The sequence below is a fragment of the Struthio camelus genome, chromosome 4, assembly GCF_040807025.1.
Source record: "Struthio camelus isolate bStrCam1 chromosome 4, bStrCam1.hap1, whole genome shotgun sequence".
Lineage (NCBI taxonomy): Eukaryota > Metazoa > Chordata > Aves > Struthioniformes > Struthionidae > Struthio > Struthio camelus.
The window spans coordinates 63,002,054-63,027,251 of NC_090945.1; the positions used below are offsets into that span (position 1 = coordinate 63,002,054).

General features: G+C 36.9%; 1 long non-coding RNA gene across 2 annotated transcripts; it reads left to right on the forward strand.

Annotated features, from left to right (window-relative positions):
* Positions 1-21,594: 21,594 nt before the first annotated feature.
* Positions 21,595-24,945, forward strand: LOC138067231 (uncharacterized). 2 transcript variants are annotated; one of them, XR_011141080.1, is made up of 4 exons: positions 21,595-21,970; positions 22,403-22,452; positions 22,630-22,734; positions 23,634-24,945. It is a non-coding gene; the product is annotated as an uncharacterized lncRNA (long non-coding RNA). The 2 variants fall into 2 exon arrangements; XR_011141079.1 differs by having other exon boundaries at positions 21,595-22,452.
* The last annotated feature ends 253 nt before the right edge of the window (positions 24,946-25,198 follow it).

Consider the following 25,198-nt stretch of genomic DNA (forward strand, 5'->3'; position numbering starts at 1 on the left):
AATTTAAATTGTATTGACTGAAGCTAGCGCTTAATGTTAATAAGTGCATTCTTAAATGCTGGATTGAATCAGGGCCTAATGCCGTTGGGAGAAGTTGCTTTACTTCCTGTCTGAGGCTGGACCTGAATATACTGTTTACACTCACACATTTATTTGCAAATATTTTTTTTTTGTATTGAGTCATGGTTGCTGTATCTTTTTATTGGCTTGTTAAAAATGGCATTCACCTCACTGCTGAAAGCCTCCTGCATCATTTAAGCCCTACACAAATGGAATAAATGGAGCAATGGAAGGGTTTTGTGCATCGGAGTGAGTATGCCAATGTAGAAAATGTTTTGTGTATTTGTCCTGGACCTACGGGCTGCAAAAAACTTATTCTATTTCAAAAGCAGATCACATATACAATATCTCTATGGCTGCTGTTAAAGGGCCCTAAAATCAAGGGGAAAAGATGTTTACTGAAACATGTTTAAATGATTACTTTTCAATTACAGTTACACTATCTTTAAAGCTGTTGAATCCTCAGTGCAAATACTGTGTTAACATTTTCTACATGCACTTGGTTTTGTATATGGATATGCATACACACATTATATATATTTGTGTGATATTCAGTTATGTGCAGGTACACAGAGATGCAGTGAATGATGACAGTGTTAACTTGCAGAAAGCATCTATGGGAAATTTGAAATTTGTAATGAATCATTTTGAATAGGAATCAGAGATTTGCACCAATTACCTGATATATCATTGTTGCACTACACATTTCAGACTGATTTAAGACCTGAATATTAAACGTGTTGTTTGTTGCAGTACCTTAAAGGCTGCAGATTTTTTATTGGTCCTGTACCATGCTGTGGAATGGTAAAGGAAGTGTAATTTTCAGAGAATAAGTGGTAATTCTTTGAATAAATGCTATTACTCTAAACTAGAGGATGGCATTTCTTCAGAAAATAAGTCAATAAAAATGATTTAAAAAAGAAGGTTTCTTTCTTTATGTCTTTCTATGATAAAGCTATCAAATAGCTTGGAAAGTATTTATTTTCTCATCTGCAAAATGAAGTTAAATGAGGCATGGATATAGTTGTATGCATGGGCTGTGACAGTGGGAAGACTGGGATTAAAATCTCAGTAAATCTCAGGTCCATCATTACTCCTGCACTCATCATAGGTGTAAAGCTGACATGTAAAAATAACTTACACTAATTGTTTTAGCATAATATGTTTCCTGCATTTTTTTCACATTCCTGGGGATGGACCAGGGAATAACTTTTTATTAATTTGTGTTGGCCAGGAAAGCAAACCCCAAAAGCAAAGCCCAAAAGATCATCAATTTATTTTTTTTTTAAGTTGAGTCGAGTATCAACTACCATTTTGGAATCTTTCTTTGAACCAGATCTTGTTTCCAGATGTTATTTTGGGCCAATTCAAAAGAGCAGTTTGACTAGCACATTTGGTGCCTCAGCAGAGGCTGCTTCAACATGGAATTGCTTTGACCATCTGAGATCTGCAGAGTATTTGTGCTGAGCTTCTATTTTACTGTGTCACTCAGGATGAAATGTAATCTCTGCATTATAAGGCTTTGTGGATGGTATCCAAGAATCTGTCTAGTGTGGAAAATTTGTTTATATCCCCAAAGATTTCTTCTGTTCTTAGGGAGGTTTGGGCTGTATATTTGGTTTCTGTTTTTTCATTGTGAAGAACTCTGGGTTGTTGAGTTGGAGAAAAGCCTCTACACTCTGCTGAGCATGTTAGTGGTGCCTGTAGGAGCCAGAGGTTAAGGTGTCTCCTTAGCTGAGAGACTGTTAGGCGCCTGACCCTGTAATGTCACCCTTCTTATTTTTAAATCCTGTTTTCCTATGTGAACCGGCTCAGTGTAAGAGAATCGGCTATCACACTGTTTCTGGCATCTGAACTGGAACAACTTCAGTTATGCCTGAGTCCAAATAGAAACAGTATCAGAAAATGTAGAGTCAGGTTGCTGCTGTGAGTATTGCAGAGCCTAAGGAATATATTAGTTTTGAGCTACTTAGCCATAACTGGCGAATCTGCAGTTTCACTAAGTACCTGAATTGGGTATGTTTAAGGTAAAACAGAGCAGCATGATGGATGGAATTTATCCCAGGTTGAATTGTTTGAAAAAAGTATGAACTTGACTTGCAAACCTCAGCCCATTGCAGCAAGATGGGCTAGGAAGATCCAGAACGCTTAGTTAGATATGGTCTCTACAGTATTCCTGCTTCCGACTAGTTAGAAATATTTAATACTCTCTGTGTTGTCACAAAATAAATATTTGCCAAACTCAGTGGTCTTTGAGGCTAAATAGTTCTCTGTAGAAAAGCTGGAAGCCCTGGAAAGCTTTCTTCATGATTCATACTAAATCTAAGTGCTGTACACCTTTATTTGCAACTGCATTGTAAGTGGGATTCATCTGCTGCTGAATTATGGGGGAAAACAGAATCACCGAATAATTCAGGTTGGAAGGGACTTCAGGAGGTCATCTAGTCCAACCCACTTGCTCAAAGCAGGGTAATCTTGAGCACATTGCCCAGCACCATATCCAGTTGGGTTTTGAATATCTCCAAGGATGGGGAGTCCACAGCCTCTCTGGGCAACCTGTTCAGGTGTATGGCCACCCTCACAGCGAAGTGTTTTCTTATGTTCAGGTGCAATTTCCTGTGTTTCAGTTTGCACCCATTGCCTCTTGCCCTGTCACTGGACACAACTGAAAAGAGTCTAGCTCCCTTTTCCTTACTCCTTCCTATCAGATATTTAGATATGTTGATAACCCGCCCTGAACTTTCTCTTATTTGGGCTAAATAATTCCAGCTGTCTCAGTTTCTCCTCCTATGACAGATGCTCCACTCCTTTAATCATCTTTGCAGCCCTCTATTAGACTTACTTCAGTAAGTCATTGTTTCGCTTGTGCTGAGGACAGCACTCCAGAAGTAGCCTCACCAGGGGTGAGTGGTGGGGAAGGATCACATCCCTTGACCTGCTGTCAATTCTCTTCCTAATACAGCCCAGGATACCATTGGCCACCTTTATTGTGAGGGCATGTTGCTGGCTCATGTTCAACTTGGTGTCCATCAGCACCTCCAGGTCCTTTTCTGCAAAGCTGCTTTTCATCAGATCTGTCCCCAGCCTGTACTGGTGCATGACATTATTTCTCCCCGGAGGCAGGACTCTGCATTTCCTGTTGTTGAACTTCATGAGGTTCCTATTGGCCCATTTCTCCAGGCTGTTGAGGTCCTTCTGAGTGGAAGCGTGACTATCTAATGTATCAGCCACTCCTCTTGGTTTTGTAGTGTCTGCAACTTTCTGAGGCTGCATTCTCATCCAAGTCATTAATGAAGAGGTTAAACATTATCTATTATTGACCCTTAGAGTATATGACCACTGATTGGTCTCCAGCTGGACTTTCTGCCACTGATCACAACCCTTTGAGGCCACCAGTTCAGCCAGCGTTCACTGCACCTTACTGTCTGTTTGTCTAGCCTATACTTCATCAGCTTGTCTATGACGATGTTATAGGAGACAGCATCAAAGCCTTACTAAGGCTGAGATAAACATCACCGCTACTCTTCTCATCCACCAAGCCAGTCGTCTAATTGTAGAAGGCAATTGGGTTAGTCAAACACGAATTTTCCTTTCATAAATCGGTGCTGATTACTCCCAATCAACTTCTTACCCTTTCTGCATCTGGAAGTGGTTTCCAGGATTAGGTGCTTCATCACCCTCCCAGGGATGGAAGTGAGGCTGACAGACCTGTATTCCCTGGATCCTCCTTCTAACCCTTCTTGAAGATAGGAGTGACATTTGCTTTCTTTGAGGCCTCGGGAACCTCTTGTGATTGCCATGACCTTTCAAAGACAATAAAGAGTGGCTTTGCAATGACATTAGCCAGCTCCCTCAGCATCCAAGTGTGCATCCCATCAGGTCTCATGAGAGATTTTTCCTGATAGGATATTTCTTTGAGAGTATGCTTTGCTGCTTGTGTTTCGCTAGAAAATCATGTCAAGCTGTAACAGTGAAGAGGAAGAAAGATGGATGCTAATGTCTCAACTGCAGTAGGCAATTTTATCTCCTTGCGTACCTATAATGTTGTGTTGCAGTTTAAGTGTCTGGTGGCGAGGGGGGGGTTAGTACTTGCTTAGCCTACCTGACTTGACTTGGGCCCTTCATCCTTGTTCTGGCAATAACTTTTTTTTTTTATGTTAGACTTTCTGGCATAATCTTTAGCTTATTTTCCACATACACTCTCATTTTACTCATTGGCTTGGTGCATTCCTGCTCTAATTCTTTGACTTATGACCCAAACTTTGGCCATGCTTTCTGTGTAGATTCTGTGACTTCTCCGGCTATTGTCTTTAGCTTGTTTTGCTGGTATGGATCATGGTCCTGTCCATTATATCAAGCTTGACTTAACTTTTTTTTTAAAGTCCTGGTAGAGGTCTTCTCACTATTTCCTTGTAAAGAAAAGGAGTTCACAGAACTGGCCAAGAGCAAGAGAAGTTTAAAAGTTGACAAATACATGGAACCTTAGATATGACAGACTTCTCAAAATACATAATAGTACATGTTGCAAAGCTCAGTAGCCCATCTCTCTATAAATGCCCCTGAAGTTGTTCTGCGTATTTGTTCTGCGTATCGTAGTCCTCGGTAACGTCGCAAATTTTAAAGCAAATGTACTCTGTTTGCTCTTTATTTTAGTTCAGTGCCTTAATAATCCTATAATATGTGTTGTGCCTGGTAATAAAAAATGCATTTTATTGCAAATTATACCTTTGGTTACATAATCAGTAAAGGTTTTTCTTTTAAAATTTAATTAGCATTGGTTTGTCCAGTACTGCAGACTACTTAGGAACTAATAGCTCAGAATAAATCGAGGTTTGCTCTACGTGTGAGTTTTATAACTTGTCATTTTCTTTCCTATCTACATTTCCAGTATGTTCCATTTAGAAGCTAATAATGTGTTTGTATTTGACTAGCTTTCGTTTATATGTCTATTTAAATTACACCATGACTGAAATATATTTTCTTCTAATAGGCTTTAGTCATTAGTATTTATTTTTCTTATGTCTTATTAGTTTAAACCTGTGAGTGATGTCTTGCACTTTCAACTTTGTTTTCCATTTTTGGCTGTTTACTTGTTCAGGTTATATACTGGAATTGGTAAAGCTCTTTGGATTATAAATATCATAAATTGCATATAACACTGCCAAGGTCTTCCTAGACTTTTATAGATAGAATATACTTTCACTTGAGGTTCTTCACTGGTTTCCCTTCAAGTGGAGCCAGGATTTATGGGAGATTATTCAACTTCATTGTAGGTGAACATCAGCTCCAGAGTCTTTGTTAAATAGCTGAGTGAAAAACCAGTATGTTTTATCCATACACTGGAGACGGTTGGTTTAGTGCCCTTTCTATCTGTCACTTTTTGCTCTAGTACAGCACTGTTTAAATAGATAAAATTAATTTTGAAAATGTTAGTATAGGATCTTTTCTAAGACTTTTGTTAGTAGCGTACAGAAAATTAAATACAAAATATCTGTAAAATAGAAGGAAAAAAACTCTTAGCTTAAGTTGCTCAATACTCATTAAGGAGAAAAATAGAATTAAATTCAGATAATTCAGATTTATTATACCTTTTTTTTTTCCTTACAGCTTTAAAAGAAAGATTCTCACTAGCTTGAACTTTTTATGAATAGTCTAGATTAGTAACAGTTTCATTTAGACAGCTTATCTTCCAGAACCTTAATTTTGATGTAGAAAATTACCTGTCAAGATGAATCGAAATCTAAAATATTTTACAAAAAAACTGTTTCTGAAAAAAACTGTTCTGTTTGCTTTCTTACGCAAGCTATCTGCATCATAGCAGCTTAACTTGTTTACATCTCTCTAAATAGTAGTTCTGGAATAAATACATATCCTGTAACAATAATTCATCTCTTCTTGTGTCAATCACCAAATAATTTTAAAAAAGTTTCCCTTATATGGCTGACTTGATAAACTATGCAAATTTGGGAGATGTACCTTTTATGATCAGAATCTTTCAAAACAACCTGTCAGCATTAGGCAAAATATTTCTATTGAAATTCAATAGCCATGAGTGTCTGTCTATCTTGAATAATATAACCTTGATTTGCTGTGCCCAGTGATGAGGAAGTAGTTACTGCAACTCTGAATTAACTGCTAATTTATCTCTAGTTGAGTCTCTTTAGGATATTTCTGCTTAATGTTTGGATGGTTATTTTTTGATGAAGAGGGAATGATTGCTTTGTTCTGTTACCATTCATTGGCCCTATGAAATACAAGCAGGTGTCCTTAAATGAAGCATGTTGCACACACCTTTTTTACTTTTATTGATTTTTTTTGATTGTTTTTAGTCATGAGTTGGTAATAGTACATACAGAAAGCTAGTGGTAGAAGAATCCTATCTCATACTACTAGTGTTTCTAGCTCCTCTTTGCCTATCTGAAACATATATCAGCTTTAATACAAATAATCATGAACAGGAATAGGCAATTCGGAGCCCCCCTAATATCCACCTTAGGGAAGCATAGTCTGACAGAGGAAAATTCTTCCAAAATGGGCACTTCTGGAAAGGGAGTGGTTTGCAATGTGAAGGTCAATATGGAGAATATTTATGATTTTTTTTTTTAAAATACACTAGCTGCTTGTGGCTATCTGCTCTTTCTCCTAGCTCTCTGAGTGCCAAAAATGTGTTCTTTTAAAGTTCTAAATATGTAGTTAGAGGTTCATCTTAAAAATTCTAGAAAAAAAATCAAATCTACTTAGTATTACTGTTTGCATAAGCTTCCCACAGTAAATGATTTTTGAGGGGGATATAACAGAACAGAGGACTGATACTCATGCTAAAATACACGTTCATTCTGCAAGAGCTGAATGCTGCTTACTTCAGAATAGTTCTCTCTCCTCAAAGCAGATTGAGGTGATCAAGCAAATACTGCAAATGGCTTGAATTTTTCAAGGTCAAAATTCATTGGCAAGAAATTGCACCTATGCCACCAGAATCTGTTTTACTGAGGACTTCAGAGATAAATGTTCTCATGGAGACATGGTTCCATTCAATTTTTTTATTTCAGTTGTTATAGAAGGCTTAAAAAGTGAGCCTGAAGTATAGTCAGCAAAGTATATACTCAGCAAAGTATAATCTAGGAGTTTCTCTGGTTCCCTTGCAACTTGTGGACGCTACAGTCCAGATGCAGGCCTTGTTATTGGTTTGTGTATGCTCATGCGTTATCTGTTGACTGTTACTCATTATTCTTCTAAGCTCATTTACATTTCATGTGAAGTACTTGCCTGCCTTAGCTTTTGGAAGTTTCATCTTTAGGACTTAGTTGACCTGTGGCGTTCTACGATTTATGGATAGCGTGCTTAGAAAACGCAACAAGAAGAATGGTGAAAATCCCTGCTCCAGAAAGAACAGAACCTTTGAGCCTATCCTGTGGCCTACACCTGAGACTTGGTACGCCAAAGAGATTTTATCAAAAAATATATCTTATTTGTAAATGGTCTTTGTTAGAGCAACTGATAACTATCACGCCGGATATTTTAGTGGAGATTAATAAAATCTGAAGTCAAATAACACTTATGTGGAGCTAATCTAATTTTTACGCTTGGTATATTCTGATCTGAGCAGTCATACTTTAAATGCACAATTTTTTTAGTTAGATTTTAGTCAACTGTGCTGGAGTGTTAGGGTGAACCCTCTTTCGGATGCATATCTTAAAGAGAATTTTCCTCTTTCCCTTTCTTCACTGTTTCTGGTAGTTTCATGTGATTTATTTTTATTATCTAATCAAAGCATGGGATTCATGCAGCCAAGTATTTGCTCTCAGGTAGAATCTAACCTGGTATGTTTGAATGCATGTAGAAAAAAAAAAATGTTAAAGCATGCAACCAGTAATAGCACTCATAATTGTCGCTGATCTCTAACCCTGTTTGAAAGTGCACTTGCATCACTTTGTTTTTAGTAGTAAACGTTTTCATTAAAAAAAAAGTAATTTAAAGAATTTTTACAAATAAATAGACTAGTGCATTCAGATTTTCCCTTCAAACTTTTGGGGGAAGGGGGGAGGCTTTTTAGTAGGACAGTCTTTTCCTACTCGCCCTGAGCACAGGAAGTGGGTAGGCGTTAATAACATTGTTGCATGGTCTCTGTTTGACCCTTCCCTATACTTGCTTCAGCACTACCTTTGAAGTTATATTTTTGTCATTTTTTAAATAAAGATAAGTGGTTAAATTATGTTCTGCTGCACTCATGCTCTCTTGTTCTTGTTCACCTATGATGAGAATCTTCTCTAACCCTGCCTGTCTTCAGCTATTTTCAGTTGAAAAATAAATAATAGAAATAAAAGGCAGGCCAGACACCTTGTTGCCTCCAGAAGTACAGTATGTTGCCCACTCTCATAAATCTTGTCAGCTTCCTGGATGTTGCTGCCCTCCTTTCTGTTCCTTGATGTATCATTAGTGAAAAGAACATGTAAAAGTGCATCCCACCCTCATGGCTGCACAGGATGCTGCAGAAAATAACAAACACTTCTTTCTTTCTTTCTTTCTTCCCCCCCCCCCCCCCCCAAGTTGTCCTTTTCACAGCTCAGGAAAAGAGTACTACCCCTGCAGCTGGAGTTATGTTTAAGTGAAGGGCCGGTTTGTATGTCACTTTGATCAAACAAATCACTAATTCCTCCTAAACTTTTTTTACTATCAAGGTAAAATACCTGCTCTACCAAGAGCAGGAAAAGCTATACATGCAAGCAAAAATATGGAAGCAAAATTATGTTGACATTCTTATCTATGCATATCATTTTCTGACAATAATTTAAATTTTATATAGAAGCTAGAGTCCATGCTCCTATTTGACTTTATTAACAACTACTAAACTACAATTCTAAGTGCACCAGAAACTGTTTTCTTTTCTACAAGCAGAGGTCTTTACCGTAGATTTCTTGGAATAAACTTTGGTATCTAGATTTATATTTCTAAATTAATTGTTAACTTAAGTTGTTTTACAATCAATTAACTCCGGTTAATTGACAATTGACTGAACCATGAAAAAGCTTTACCACACAGTCTAAGATACCTAGCACATCCCATGTTCTGTATGTTTTATGCTATTGAAAAAAGTGGCATCTTGCCCTTGCCATTTTTTTGGTTCTTTTCTAATGCCAAATATTTGCTCCCGTGTTCCCTGACATTTGTGTGCACTTTATTTTCAGTTGCAGAAATCCATTTCAGGTTCCAGCGGAAAAGAGAAATTTCTCATCAATTCATTGGGTGTTGCCCTAAACATTTAAAGGTGAAGAACATGTGTATCTTAAAAGATTTTTTGAGTAAGGCAGAAAAATCAACTGATCTGACAGCAAAAAAAGTTCCAAAAAATAGTTACATCTATGTCTGCATGAAAGAATATGATCATTTTAGTCTGGTCTGCAATTTTGTTCAGGCCCCCAAAGGTTAATGTCCAGTACATTAGGCATGTTATAATTGAACTGTTGAGAAACAAATTAAAATGTTAATGAACTCTTTTCCCTTTGGAAGTAAACTTGGGTTTCTTATTACCAGCACTGCCAGCATTCTTGATCTTATTGTCTAATCGACACTTAGTGGCTCTCTCTTGGTGTCGCTAATTTTACACAATTAATGTGCATGTAAAATGAACCTTGTAAATATCTTGTGTTCATAAACCACATGCTGAATAATGTAAGCAAGCTATTATAGGTTGTTTATGTTTTCCCCTTGCAGTTTCTTGATTTTACTTTGCATTAACACAGAGCTGCGAGGGAGGAATGCACTCAGCAGCTCACCTTATTGCAATGCTTTAACCTCAGAAACAGTGAAAAAATACTAAAGAGCAAAGAGATCATGATTTTGTTGTTGTTGTCATTTTTCCATTATCAAAGCATTCCAGTGAATACTATAGTGCAGAGTTTTTAACTGGTAAATGATATATTTGACTGTTTTGCACAAATACCTCTCTAAGCTGATTGTAGCTTTAACATCTAAATGTTTTGCACATGGCCTTCATGGCGACTTATCAGGGCAAAACTTCTTGTCTGCACTTATAAATAATATCTGATGATAGCATGAAGTGCAGCATATAAGATTAAAAATAATGAAAAATTTTATAGCTTGGACAAGTTATACTGAGGGACTTTTGCTAGATTGTTTTCAGTTTTAAAGGTGGGTTGTGTTTCCATATAATGAAATACCAAGTCACTAACCAGAAATTTCCTGTGCATTTGTGGATAGTCTCTTTTCTCATCTTTTTTAGCTGACTTTGCAGTACAGAATGCTGACTTAAAATTGTCATATTTGATAACTGTGATTAAAGGTTTTTTTTTCTTTTAGTTTTGCTGCTATTTCCTTGTATTAAATTCTGCTCTCCCTGTAAGCCTGAGGAAGTTTAAAAAACTTTCCATGAGACAGGTCAGGCTAGCTCACAGAAAATAGATACCACAAGAGTTCATTTCAACAGTTACCTTTTTAACAAGCTCTTTTTCAGCTGCTGCTTGTAATATACAATCTGCTTCATGGAAATCAGATACGGTCTTCTTTGTTTCTTATTGGAGTTAGGAAGGGCTCACTCATCAGGAAGCTATAACAGTTCTCTTTTTCAATCTCTTCATTTATCACCTGCCACTGGAAATTCCATAAAGGTTGAATCTAGGTTCATGCTACAGTCTGGCAGCTGGGATGCCTTATTTTATTATATTATTCCACACTGATTGAAATAAAAAGCATTTTTAAAATAGAGGAAAAACAGATATAAATAAATAAATAAATATGGATTCGATTTAACTGAAAGAAAACTTGTGGAACGCCCAGTACAGCAGAGTTGCCTGCAGTTTAAAGGCATGGCAGTCAGCTGTTTTACATACTATAAGGTTGAGGAAACTGGTTGCCTACCAGCTGGTAGAATGGCTGTTCCTACCTAATGCCAACCTGGCCCTCAGCCCAAGAGCCATATCCCCCTTTCTCCATGCTCCTCTTCCTCTGCTGCTTAGGTGTAGGCAGAGGGGATGTCCCTCCACTCCCGCCGACCCATGTCTGCTGTCGGAGTAAATCAGGGCACCCCCCACTCTGCTCAGACTGGAAAGTAATCACGCACCTTACTTACCAAAACAGCCTGAATAAGAAGACATTATAGGCAACAAACATCAGTAGTGAGATTTTTAAAACAGTAATATAGGGATGGGTTATGAAGTGCCTTCATTGTGTGCTTTCATTGAATTTCTTTTAGGCTAAGGGAGGGACCTAACATGTTTGTTGCCCCGTAGAATTTTTTGCTAAACTGTGAGGGACAATAAGATAGAAAAAAAACATTAACAAACAATCTTCTTTCTGGGAATAAAAGGGATAAATAATTTGATGTTCACCAGCAAAAAATCTTAGTATCTTAAGTTACAGTAAATTACAATAAGATCCCATTAAAATCAATACAAGAGCAAAATGAAATGGAATTCCTAGATAAACTTTCTTTACTTTATCCCAGCAGCCTAATTTGAAGTCCTGGTGACAATGTATTTTGAAGCTGGAAGCTGACACCTTTTCTTACTGTATTATACTTGCCCTAGGGCACATTCATCACTTCTGGTGGCTTACAGTGGCTGGTCTAATATGGGTGAGGTCTGAATGTGGAACCATCTAGCTAAAAAGCAACACTTCAGCAGGTTAAAAATAGGCCCTTAATCTTTGGAAGGCATTCAGTGAGGACTGAGACTGGTGTATATTGCTATATGCTGCTTGTTTGATGAATATTTTCTTCTTTGTCTACCACTTCTTAACCTTAAAGTAAGGTTTGTGTAAAATTATGAAAGGCTGTTTCCACTGTTTGTAGTTGCTGCCAAGAATAAATTGATTTTATTGTGAAGGGATATTTTTAAATTAATTTTCTCAACTGTGCTGCACAGGTAGCATTCAGAATAAGTGAAGCAGTTCTCGGAAATAATTTCATGCTTTCAGACACTTCCTTTCGTTTTACACTGAATGTCCCAGCTTTCACTCCAACTAACAAAGATTTTTATAGACTTGTGGCACGGGCAACCTACTCCTGTAAGACAGAGGAGAATTTTGTTCCTTAGACTTATCTCTGCTGTAGCGTAAACAAGATCAAATGCAGGTAAATAGAGGTCACCCACTGCTACTTTGTGCAATGTGGACTTTATCCACTTCCCACAGCTAATCTGGACACTAAACAGAGTTAATCTGTGTTTTCCTTCAAAATAGCACCATGGTAATAAGTAAATATCTTTGCTAGCCTCTGAATTTCTCTTCCAGGAAAAGGGTTAATGAAAGAGATGATTCTGTCAGGTTTTGAACTTGAGAGGACTCCAAAAGACATTTAGCTGTTTAAAAAATATGTAATATTATCCTCCTCCCTCCCCTTTCTCATTTCTGCCAAAACAGTAAGTATACTAAGTATGAAAACAGTGTAACACTCTGTAATATTAGAACTAGACAAGGCAAATATTTAAAATATTTTAGAAACATGCTTAGCTAGTTCTCCTATATTAGCACCACATTGCTAATTGGTAATCTCATTGTTCCATATGCCTTAGTGAATACTCCTTTAAGTGCAGAAAAGGTCTGCAAACCGGTAGAAACGGTGGTGCATAACATATTAAGTCAGATAGTTATAGTGCAACTGCTTGCAGATTTGCAGTTACAGGTGTTGTAATGTGCATTCAGGCTATGATCATATTTAATACATCACAGGCATAAAACTTGTATTTGCTGAGTCTTATATGCAACGAGGCTTTTATCTGATTTCACTTTATAAGTAATGAACTAAGGTGAGATAATGATGTCCTACCATGATTAGGTGTACTGACAAGGGGGACTCATCAATCCTGATCTCAACCCTGTAGAAAATAGCATCTTGGATAATTTCACCGTCAAAGACAATCATTACATCATGTGCAGTCTCTCAGCACACTTCCATATCAATATGTTTCTCAGTATAAATTAAAAAATTAGACTTTTTTGGCAAATGGGCAGTTTTGTCTTATTAATGGCAAGTGGGGAAGAGTGGAAAAACAGCTATTGACAAGTGAAGATAAGTATCCCACCATATGGATTCTAGCACTTTAATTATATTGTTCTCTTTCCTTTTATGGCAACTTTTAGTGATAATAATTTTTCAACTAATTAAAGACCAGCTGCTACTTAGCAAGCTAGGCACCCAATTAGGAAACCAGAACCTGATAAACAACCTTTACTGCCAGCCAGCTAGTTGAATCACCTCCTGTCCCTGGCATGGAAGTCTTTTTGTAGCTGTTGTTTTGTAAATGCATGTTCTTGTCATACTGACTGGTGCTGCTGAACGCTCTTCTTTGAGGTTAGCTCAACGACCTAACGTCATGTTCACTTTTTTTTTTTTTCCTGGGAAAGCCTACAATATCATCTTGTGGCTTTCTACGTTTTTTAAGTTTACTGACAATTAAAAGACTGGTTTAGAAAAGGTTTTACTGAGTGGGGAAATAAAGATATATTTCCCGAAAGCAAAGAGCAGTTTGCCTACAGCAGCTTCCTGCTACTTAATGATCTTTAGAGAAATGATGTTATTACTTCAGATTTAAAACTAGTTTTTCCACGCTATTTTAAGTGTACAGTTCATATCAATGTGGCCTGTTTTTATTCTGCTTGTGTCGTAAGGTAAGTAAATAATCTGTTTACTTGTTTTCTTGGGTTTGTTTATAGAAAGTGATCACTGGAGGACTTTTTCACAGCAGCAGCCATGTTAGAGCTTCATAAGTGAGCAGAGTAAAATGAAATCTATGTAACTTGTCCTGACTGTTTCTGTTTGCTGATCATACTAAAACACACATCTAGCTGTGAATTTACTGGCAGAGACAACGGGGAGAGGGAAGGAAATTTGCAGATGGCAGAATCACTTAGCTTTAGCCAAAGCTAGAAAAAACTGTGGTAACTTCAGGTACTAATCGCAGTGTTTGATAAATGCAAGGTGACTCATACTGAAAGAAATAGTTTGAATGCTTCATATATGTTGTTGCAAACCACCTTTTAGGTCACTAAGAAAACAGATTTGGTGTCGTAATAATTGTAATAACTTTCTATTTAATATACAGCTCTGCTGAAAAAGACAAAAACATTGGTATATATCAAAAAAATTAATAGCCACAAAATGAAGTTGACAGCCTACTTTTCCATGGATCCAGTGCTCGCTTAACTGACAGTTAGAAAAAGAACATCATTTAACAGCATTCAGAGAAGAGTAGGGATGTTTTATAAGCATGAAACAGATGTTGAGAAGTCTTGGGCTACCTAGATTAAAAAGGAGGTGAAGGAGAGTGTTGGTAAAGGAGTAACGTGAGAATTTTAATGGTGAGAAATAAGTGACATTTTCCCAGTAGACAGGCAGTTCCAGACATCAGAGAGAGCTTCCTACAGACCTGAGAGCTGCTCCGAAGGTAGCCTCTGCGCTGTGCCTGCATCTGCCTTTCTCTGCAGGCTCTGCCAGCACAGGGGAAGAAAGGTAAACTTCATTCTCACAGAACAAAAAGCATATCTTTCAATGGATATGCAATACCATTTAAGCTTTTAAATGCTTAAAACATAAGGTTGTATCCAATTCTTAATAATATGAGAACTCTTTGTTAAAAGGAAGAGCTCAGGCTATGAGTTTAGAAGGATTGGATACTTTTATGAACTATGAAAACTTTCATTTGCTTTCAATGACTTAGTTGAAATAGACAGTATAGATAATGTTTGTTTTTACAGGAAATCACATGTTCTGATGGCAGGATTGAGAAATGCCACAAAATCACAGGGTGAATGATGAAAATCACAAGCATGAGATCAGACAAGTTTCCTGGGTTCAGCTGTTCAGCTAAATGCCCTTGTTACCCTTGATTACCAGTCTTCACACCCATTCCTTCTCCTAAATTTGCCCAAGGGGAACCAAGAAGACCCACTATAACGTTTTCTGCCTGCTCCTGCCAGGTGTGAATGCTTAGTTCAGCATTACTCTGCCCCCTCTTCTGCTAGTCTTGACCAAAGTGGCAGAATTACAAGCAGAATAAGATCTCCATTTGTGTTTGTCAGAAACCGCCTGGAACCAAGCAGGGAATTTGGCTGCATCCGCCTTGGAGGTTATCAGCACCCGGTTATCACAACCAGTCCAAATTTCTGACACCGAATCTACCAGGAGCTATTCTAGCTGTTGCCTCTGCTGAAAACCTCCAGCTCTGACCACGTGGCACAGATTTCTGGGGACCTTGTTCAATAATAGCAGAATGGTGGCACAACGGTTTTTTACTGTGGTTAAATATTGGTATTGAAAACATAGTTTTCCTTTTTTGCTTTAACTGCTTCCATGAGTCTGGGATAGCAGAGATGGTCATATTGCAGATGGAATATACCCCATCCATTACACTAATTTCCTGATGTTGCGTTGAAAATGAGCTTGAAAATGAGCTTGTAGTTTGAAGGCATATTCTGATGATCAAGATTAGACTAAAAATGACGTCTAGGTGTATTCATCACACCTAGTTTTGAGGCTTCTCAAAGGCCTTTTGGCACTTTCTTTTCTGAACTGTTTTTGTGAATGACATTCTTTTAACCCAAATAAAAGGATTTTGTGCTTTTGTGATATTCATAGTATTAGCATTACTGACTATTGTGTACGCTAAGTGTATACATTTTTCAAAGTTAAATAGCTTGGCCATTTCCCACTATTTTTTTTAAGAATTGATGCGTTTAGTCCACTTTGTGGATGGACGGCCAGTAACATGTAATTTTTTCCTTTTCTTTTCCACCTGTTAACAAAATCAAATAAAAATAGCAGTCTAAAACTGTGTCCAAATTGTGTGCATTCACTGTGAGTAGATGGTAAAAAAATAAAAAATAAATAAAAGCACTAGATATTTCAATGCATTGTTGTGTTATTGAATTACAGAAAAAAATTATTTATCTTCTTTTCCCTGTGAATCCAAAATGACCACATAAGATTGAAACTGTGTATTTGTTTGATTCCAATAACCAATATTTAATTGTGTCATTTTATCTATTGGTAGTCTTCTCTATTTAAGAGTGGAAATTATTTTTATTATTAGTTACATTGCAATATACCCAGAAGTGTCAGCCTCAGTTATTATAAAATATGTGCATGTACACACAAAAAGTAAATTTTGGGAATCAGCAGTTATGTATACACAATGGTCAATTCTGCAGTACAGAGATGCTACACGTGCTCTCTAATAGAAAGAAAACTAGTTGCAGTCACTTTAGTGGTATTAAGACAGTTAGTTCCTTTTGATTTTCAAATACCTCTAACATGGGACTATAGAACTGGAAGGGACCTCCTGTATCATGGAGTCCAGTCTCCTAAAATCCCTCCTGCAAAAAAATCTGTTTAAAAAAAGATCATCTCCTCATGCACTCACACCAAAGGCTACGCATAGCCATGCTATACAGTAAGCCAAAGACTAGTGCCGCTTAACCAAAGGCAGAAATTTAATGGAAGAGGGAGGAGAAAGGAGATTAAAGGCATCAACAGTTGATCATATGCCCAGCTGACTGTGGGAGGTGTAATATATACACTATCTGGCCAAGAAAGATTAAACAGTCCTTCTCTCTGACATACTTCTACCAGACTCGAATTGTGTAAATGAGCAAGAAATTTCAGTAGTGACCTAGAGATTTTAAAATCACCTATAGCACCACGCACCTTGACCAGTCTTTTAGCTACAGCCAGTCTCCAGTGTTTCATAACAAGTGCGTGTCCTCCCACTGTTTTTTCCATGAAGGATAGCGAGGAAAGGAGGGGAATCCATCCTTGGATGTAGGAAGGTATCGTCTGGCATTAGGCAGAAAACAGATGAATCCCCGTGCTGGGGAAAAAAAAAAAAGGAGACAACACAGCTTGCTTTGGCTGCTTTCTGCTTTTCCCCAGCCTTTCAGACATGCACGTTCAGGGATTTACTTCTCTGTGCAGATTAGTGTGGAAATAGAGGTTAGTGGTCAAAACTATGAGTATAGCTTGTATAGCTTTGGTTTGTGTTTTCCTAGATCTGACAGAAATCATTGAACAAATTACAGAAGCTCTACCTCATTTGTAGAGCAGCAAAAGATCATACCGCACAGAGTCCAGAGATTTGCCTTAATTTGTTGTTTAATGATGTCTTTTAATCTAGTTTATGTGGGTGGCAAATAGAATTGCCATCATTTCTAATGTTTTCCATTTAATTTCCTGTGACTGCAAGCAGACAGAAGGCCTTCTGTCCGTGCTGGGAATGAAGAGGATCCAGTTTCATTTTGAGACCCAAACGCTAACATTATTAGTATTTGCTTGCTTGCTTGAGACAGGTGCTGATGAATACACACGTGCATTTATTTCATCTTGTTCCAGAAAAGGGCAGGGAGGGCCAGTTAGGGAGGATCACCTGCTGGAAATGTGTTATTAATGCTCAGGTTCTGTCGGAGGTAGTAGGATCTGAGGTTGGCTTAGGATCCTCAGACAGGACGCTTGAAAATACTATTATGTAGGCCCTAATACACGCTTCGTCTTGGCTTAGTGAACACTTCAGTAGGAAATGTCTTCTTAGAAACCCTTCTCAAAAAACACATGGAGAAATTTCTTAACCTAAGCTGCAATTTGGCTCTAACAGATGAACCCAAAGAAATCTCTCTAGTTTTACCAGTACCCTCAAGAGAATATGTACAAAACGTACAACATTGTTCCTTTGCTAAAGCACAGGTATTGGTGTTTTGTCCAAGACTTGCAATATTTTCACATATTTTAGCCATCTTAGGTGAGGTTTTCAAAAATAGTTTGGCTGATGTAATTTTCATTCTTACTGTGTATCAATAGGAAGAAAGCCAGGATTCAGTACTTTATAGTGCATCTCCTAGAATGAGAATAGCCTATAAATCAGTTAAGGTACGAGAAGGAAGGATTAAAAAGGAAAATCATAACTTATAGCTAGGAATAGAAAACTTACAGAGAACTTTATCAGTAATTTTATATGATGATTTTTGAATATGCTTATCGCCTTTATATTATCATGTTATTATTAATATTATTTTTTCACAATGGAAAAGTACATTTGATTTTTCTTATAATCACAGTGACTCTTAATGTATTATTTTTTGCTTTTTGTAATGCTAAAATGCAATGCTTCCTTTTCAGTCCCAAGGAAAGTTTATATTTTGCTTTTCTTAAAAAAAAAAAAAAAGAAAGCCATCTAAAGAATGCCAAATCATTAGAAAAACAAAATAAAAGAAGCATGATCTACAAAGAAAATTACTCTCCTGTTTCAAATTATATCTATTCTAGAGAAATTGAAGGGAAAAAACTTTTGACTTAAGACTTAGTGGAAGGTCAACATTTGCATTTTAATAGGCATATTTTAGCAAGTACTCTTCCATTATGAGTTCATAAACTCTGTACATTTTGATATAAAGATAGAATGAAGGCATAAAAAAGAGCAGTGGATTTCTGGAATTTGTAAAGGTATAATACTTTCATAATTCTTCCTTGATATACCACTAGTACTAAAAGTTCGTATCTGGTATAAAGCAAACAAAACACTCAAGCAAATTACTGAAGAGAAAAAGAATGTTTCTGCTTTGATGTGTATTACTCAGAAAGAAATGATCTCTTTTTTGCTGTTGCTCTTTTAACACAAGCAAGCGCCAGGCATTTAATACATCTGTTCAGCTGACAATAGAGCTTTGTCACTGTGATGACAAATGAAGAAAAAGAATTGAGATTTACATTTTGCTGCTTCTGACTTGTCTCCACAAGACTGATGAATTAGAAATAATAATTCCTTCTTAGCAATTACTAGCCACCATTATAGAAAGAGGTAAAAGAAATTCTTCTCACTGTAATATGTATCATATCTCTGGCAGGTAAACCCAAAGAAAGTTCCTTCTGTTATTAATTGAACTCACAAGAGAAAACGGAGTTTGTAAGATGTATGGCCTTATTTCTTTGCTGGAGCACAGGGACTCTTACTATGCTGCTGAGCACAACACCTTCACAATTTTTTCCTGATATGCTTTGGCACACTTAGTGATAGAAAAGTCGATGTGGTGATCACTGTAATAGTCCTCAAGCTTTTATATTTTTTGAATGATTTGGAAGGATATAATTTGGGATTTTTACAAAGTATGCTAAACAGTGGCAATATTCTTCATATGTTCTCACAACCATTGCTTTTCATTTAATATGCCTTGACTGTTTTATAGTCTGGATTTTATGCAGTACCATAGTTCAGCAAAATTCACTGGTATGCAAGCTTAATGGTAACCTAGATATCTGATGGATCATTTCCTAAATATATAGGTAACATTAAAAGATCAACATAAAGGCAAAAAAAATACACTATATAGGACATGGGATTTGAAGAGAAAGAGGGAAAAAAATATTTCAGAAGCATAAAGTCTTCACTGAAACAAAATGCAACAGAGGCTTCTGAAAATAAAACTGGCAGTTAGCAAATGTACTAATAACCGTGATATATCTTCTTGCGCTTTCCAAAGACGGTCAGACATGACAGAGCAATTAAGCAAGTATCAGAAATGTTCATCTGCTGGTTTTACTCTCTGCGTGAAATTCTGCCCAAAAAAGCCCACACAATTATCAGACATTAAGAAACCATACCAGTCTAAATATGGCATACTACATTGAAAAAATCACAGACTTAAGGAATGATACCTTGAAAAAAAAGGAAATTAGGTGCAGCAATGTAAGTATGAACTGACTTCTGTTTCAAGTTTTCTGACCTGTTTGCACTCTCATCAATAGCACATTTTTGTCTAATGGTGGCATTTAAATTTCTTATTGCAGGGCAGTTGATCTTTCAACAATCCGCATTAACTGCATGGCTGACTCCTTAGATTACTGGCCTCAGTAAGAATATGCAAGCGTCACAGCCCTGGCTGCGTACCTGCTGCTGTGCTCAGTTCGACAGCCTGGAAAGCACAGAACACAGCAAGCACCTCTAGAGGTCTCCCAAGTTATTTAGAGTTATGACCCTATTACTTTCACTAAAAGGTTATTTTTCTCTTACAGTGTTTTTCTTCTGGGTTCCTTATTTCCCTTCCTCCATTTTTTTCCCACTTTCTTTCTCCGTTTTTATCTCTCTTATTAAATATTTCTCTGTCTATTTACATACTTTTCATTAAAATCTCCTCTTCCTCTCATTTTTTCTTTCCTGACTCCTTTTGAAGTTTTCTCATATACGTAAGAATATCAGTCTGCCACTATCACCACAGTCTCTGTCCTGAAAGCAAACTCTGAGACCTCTTGCTCTTGTAAGAAGACGGGTCCAGTGGCAGGACAGGGCTCTGGCTGCAAGTTCCCAGGCTCCCTGGAGTCCTGAACCTCAAGAACGGCAGTATTTCAAGCATCCGCCCATCCTTGGTACATCTTGTTCTTTGCTGGCTGTTTTCATTTCCTCATACTGCCCAATGAGTTAGAATATAAGCCTTATTGGATTTATTTCCTTGCGTTTCTAAGTCCACGGCTTTTGAGCTCCCTGTCTTGCTCTTGGCCAACGCAGTCTCCCTGGTGTCAGTGCATAGTGGGAAATGACACTTCAGACTTGCACTTTAAAGGAATTGATACCCATTTGGTGCAGGTGTGTGTGTCTGTTGTGAGGGTGGGACAAAGGGTTAAGCACTGATGATCTGACACAAGCTAAAACTGTTTTTTGTTTTCCTGTGAGGTGTAACACTGCCACTTTGCATGTGTGTAGTAAGCAGCATGGTGGGAAGCACATAGTCAGAAGATAACATCATATTGAGAAAAATCCAAAGTAGTTAAAGAAGAAGCATAGTTCACTGTGTGTGCTCCTGCCAGTTTTCGGAGATGAAAGGCAACAGCAGGCTGAAGCTGGTCCTTCCAGACAAAATCAGGGTTCCACTGAAGCCAACTGAAGTTTATGAATTGACCTAACCAGGGACCTGATCTTAACTTCCATTTCCTATGTGTCCAAGAGAGTAAGGTGAAGAGCCAAAAGGCAGTTTCAAGCTGATCTATGTCATCAGCAAGCGTGCAGTACCTTCTCCAGCTGGAATAAACAGCAAATAGGAAGGATATATGAAAAGATTGGTTGGTAGAATAAGTTAATGGAAATGGCATGTGTTCTAACACTGTAATATGATGGTATAATTTAAATAAACATAGAGTATGAACTAAGGCCACAGACAGCGGCTTTTCAGTTGCTCCTTCAGCTATGTTGTAGGAAAATACCTGCCAGCAAAGGAAATGTCTTTGAAGGGCTACACTGAAGCCTCTTCAGCACCACGTGAAGGGCCTGCCAAATCAGTGGCACTGAATGCTGATAATGACAAAATTCAATCAAATATCAAGTTCATCAGAGAAGAACAAAAAAACCAAAACAAAACCGGGACTTTATGGTGCTAGGGTTGTGGTTTTGTACAGCAAAGCACACGATTAAGTTCTGTTAGCCTGGTAAAACCACTCGTGAAAGAACTGAAAGTTAAACTACTGTCAGTCATTCTGAACCTCACACTTGATTAAGCAGAACAGCCTTAATCTGAAAGTAAATATGATCCTGTATTTAATTTTTTTTTAACTTCAGCTTTTTAAAAGCAATACAATTGTTTCAGACACACACATCTGCAAAATGCAGATCACATCAACCAATAAAGGCAAGAGGAAAGAAATTTATTACTATTTCAAATGAGTGATCTGAATAGTACCGGAATAATACATTTTCAGTAGGGTGTTTTTCCCTTCCACAGGCCATTACGTTGTCCAAATGTGACACTGACTCAGATTCAGCTTGTGATCAAGTGCAACTTCCCCCTCCTCCTCTATAAGACAGCTTTTTGGCCTGTCATTTCCCATTTGGGTATGAAAGATTTAAATGTAATGTGGTTGTTTAGCTTCAAGGGAAGACTGAGGAGGACATTAACTGTCTCAAAATACTTGAATGGCTACTGCAAAGTAATAAATACAAGAACCTATTATTTCTGTTTATGATAGAATGAGAAGTATCAGGCTAAACTGCAGCACATATGATTTAGTTTGGAGCGCAGGAAATTTAACATTGAAGCTAGTGAAGCACTGTAACACATTGCCTGAAGAGGTTTCTGCCGCTGGAGACCTCTGAGAACAGGTTTAACAAGCATCTGTCAGGGAGGAAATAGCTAAAGGTGATTCTGCCTTAGAGAAGGACTAGGTTATCTTTCCAGGTCACTTCTGGTGCTATGTATGCACATAATACTGCTATTATATACCACAGTCTTGAAGATGAACAGATTGCTTCAGTGCTCAAATCCAAAAGGAAGCACACCTGCAGCATGTAGCAAAAGAAACAGAGGACAACAACGTCTATTTATATGTACTTTTGGCTCATTTCTGTATTATTTTTAACAGTGGAAAAGAATGAAGTAAAGAGAAGTAGAAAAGGAAACATTTAACTTCAGGTATGGAGTGCCAGCAAAATTAGATTCATAATAAAATAATTTGATAAAATTAATCTTTTTATAATTTGGTAATGAGCAGCATATTATATTCTGCTCTATTTAAAATTATCCTGTGAATAGCTTTTCCAGACCATTCTCTAGGTGTAATTTGTTTTTGTGTATTTTTTTAATATTCAGAATTCCAAAGTGATGACTTGTTTTGGTGGAATCATGTGTATTCTTTCATTCTTTTGATTTGGAGAGCTTAACTCGGAGAATCAAGTTTTCAGCATAACATTCATGGTAAGGCAAGATTTGTTCTTGTCAGCAATTCTTTCATGTATGCACACAATTATTTGTGTCCTTAAATACTTCTGCAGACTTAAGAACATGGAATAAAGGTACTGGTAAAGGAAATTTTATCTTTATTTGAATAAGAATTTTCAGGAAGACTTTTTCATATGTCTTTAGGTGTTTGACACCCTTATGAATTTGTTTGGCTAAATTATTCTGCACTTGAAACACCTTGACTTTCAACTAGAAAAAAGTGCCTTTATCACTTTGCGGTTGTTCTCGTTTTATTTTGGGTCTTTGACTGGTACCAAATTTGTGTTCATATTATTCACAAAACACCATCCATGTGATTTTTCTAGGGATAAGCACTCCAGTGAAAGCAGTGAATTTAAAAAGAGCTGTATTTACATCTGTTTCTCCAAGTATTTATATCACATTTATCATCTCATTCACTGAGTGCTTGCAAATAGATCTGCCAAGCACCAAACATCAGAAATGATAGATGAGATACCTTTTAAGACCTAGCCAACAGCTATGAGCTCAGTGATGCTATTGACAAAATCAAAACAAACAAACAAGGTAGAATAGCATTAAAGATCACAGAACAACCGGAGAAATGGAGTATAACTGATTTTTATTTTTCCCATTAGAAAAATGGGAAATTTTTATTTGTCCCATTAGTTATCGGGGTAAAACCGATAACTCATTTACACAGAAGATCCTCTTGAAAAAATACTAATTTCTGGTCATGATTTTCTCATTTATTATTTTAAAATCACTAGAAAACATGACAATTTGAACCATCAAATAAGTTAGAGTTTCAGAAGGGGGCAAGTTGCTTTTAGAAGCTCTGCTGTTAACAGCAAGGAGAGGTTTATCTTCATATTTCATGTTTTTCTGCCAAATAGGAAAACAGAAGAGAAAATGGCAAGCTAAACATACAGAAGAATCACACACATATAAAGAGCACCGTATACATGAAGACAAGAACAGCTTTTGATTTTTTTAGCTAATATAATTTTTCATTTTCTCTAGGCCCAAAATAACAAATTACTTTTGAAAATATTGATAATTTCCCAAACTCACAAAGCTATCATCTGTGGTCTAATCTGCAACGCCACCACATATAGGAATACCCCTTTTAGGAAGAAATGAATCTGCTTCTGACTAAGGTTAAGCTCTCAAATGATAAATTGCAAGATTTGTTTGCCATCCCTATGTAGGGTGTACTATGTTGGGAGAGATAACCATAGTACATTTAGAAATTTCTTCAATCAAGTATTTGCTTGTCTATTTCCTTGTGTTCAGTGGGGTTACTTAGATGCTTAATGTTAAAGTGTGTTTATTATTTCAGGGTTTTTTCATCTGTTGCTCAATACCATATAATGTCATAGTGAGGCAAAAGTATTGTCATGTTTTCTCTGCGGTTCCTTCTGTATTTGAAGATGGTTAGGTTGTTCTGTGAGCAAATCTAAGCCAGATGCTAAAACTTTTTGTTACGAGCCTGGTTGCATGTAGACAAGACTTAAGAGATGAAATTATGTGTAGTCCTCTACCAACACCTGAGGTTGTTCTGTTCCCATTGATTCAGGATTATAATTATTCTATTCAATTATTCTATTGTTTCATACTAATTTTATACTGAATAGCTTACAGGTTCAGCAGTGTATTACCAGCACATACAGACAACTAGTGTTTCCAATTCATAACTAGAGAAGGATGTGAACTACAGTATGAGACTTAAATAAATTATTTGGAATGTGCTGCATTGCAAAGTCTGTGAAATCACTTTCAGGATCTTTAAAAGCAGTGCTCTTCTGAGTTTCCACTTAGGTTTCATGGAAAGCATGTTTATTTATCTACAAACGAACCCTAATGAGGACCCCTTCAGGTTTTGTATTGTGTAAAAGATCTTTGCAGAAGCCAAAGACTCTCACATACAAATCCTTCCTTAACTCATTTCAGTGGTGGCTCCTCTGATACCAAAAGTGAATTTTTCACATCTGATTCCTCAAAGCAGTTGCTAGCTTAGTACACAGTACACACAGCTTAGTACACAATAACATTTCAGCACCTGCAAATGCCTTATTAGAAACTCTTTTGTGATTCTCCCTCACCACTGCACCAAGACTCACTTGCTACAAAATTCTTTAGGATTTTCTCTGCAGTCTTGCACTGTGTAAGCCAATCTATCTTGAATATTCACGTTTGTATAATAATATAGCCCTGAACTTTCTTTAAGATTTAAAGTATCTATAGGAATTAAAATAAAATTACATTATTGGTATTGAAGTAAAAATTATTGCCTAATTTTTTTAACAGTTGGCGCCATTTTTTTCCCATAGAAATAAATTTATTTATTTTGATTGATGCTATATTTATACCCATTTTTGTGCTCGTGAAAAAGTTGTGCATATTTATTGTGATGATAATATGGCGATATAAGAATGTAGATAAATGGGAAAAGAGATAT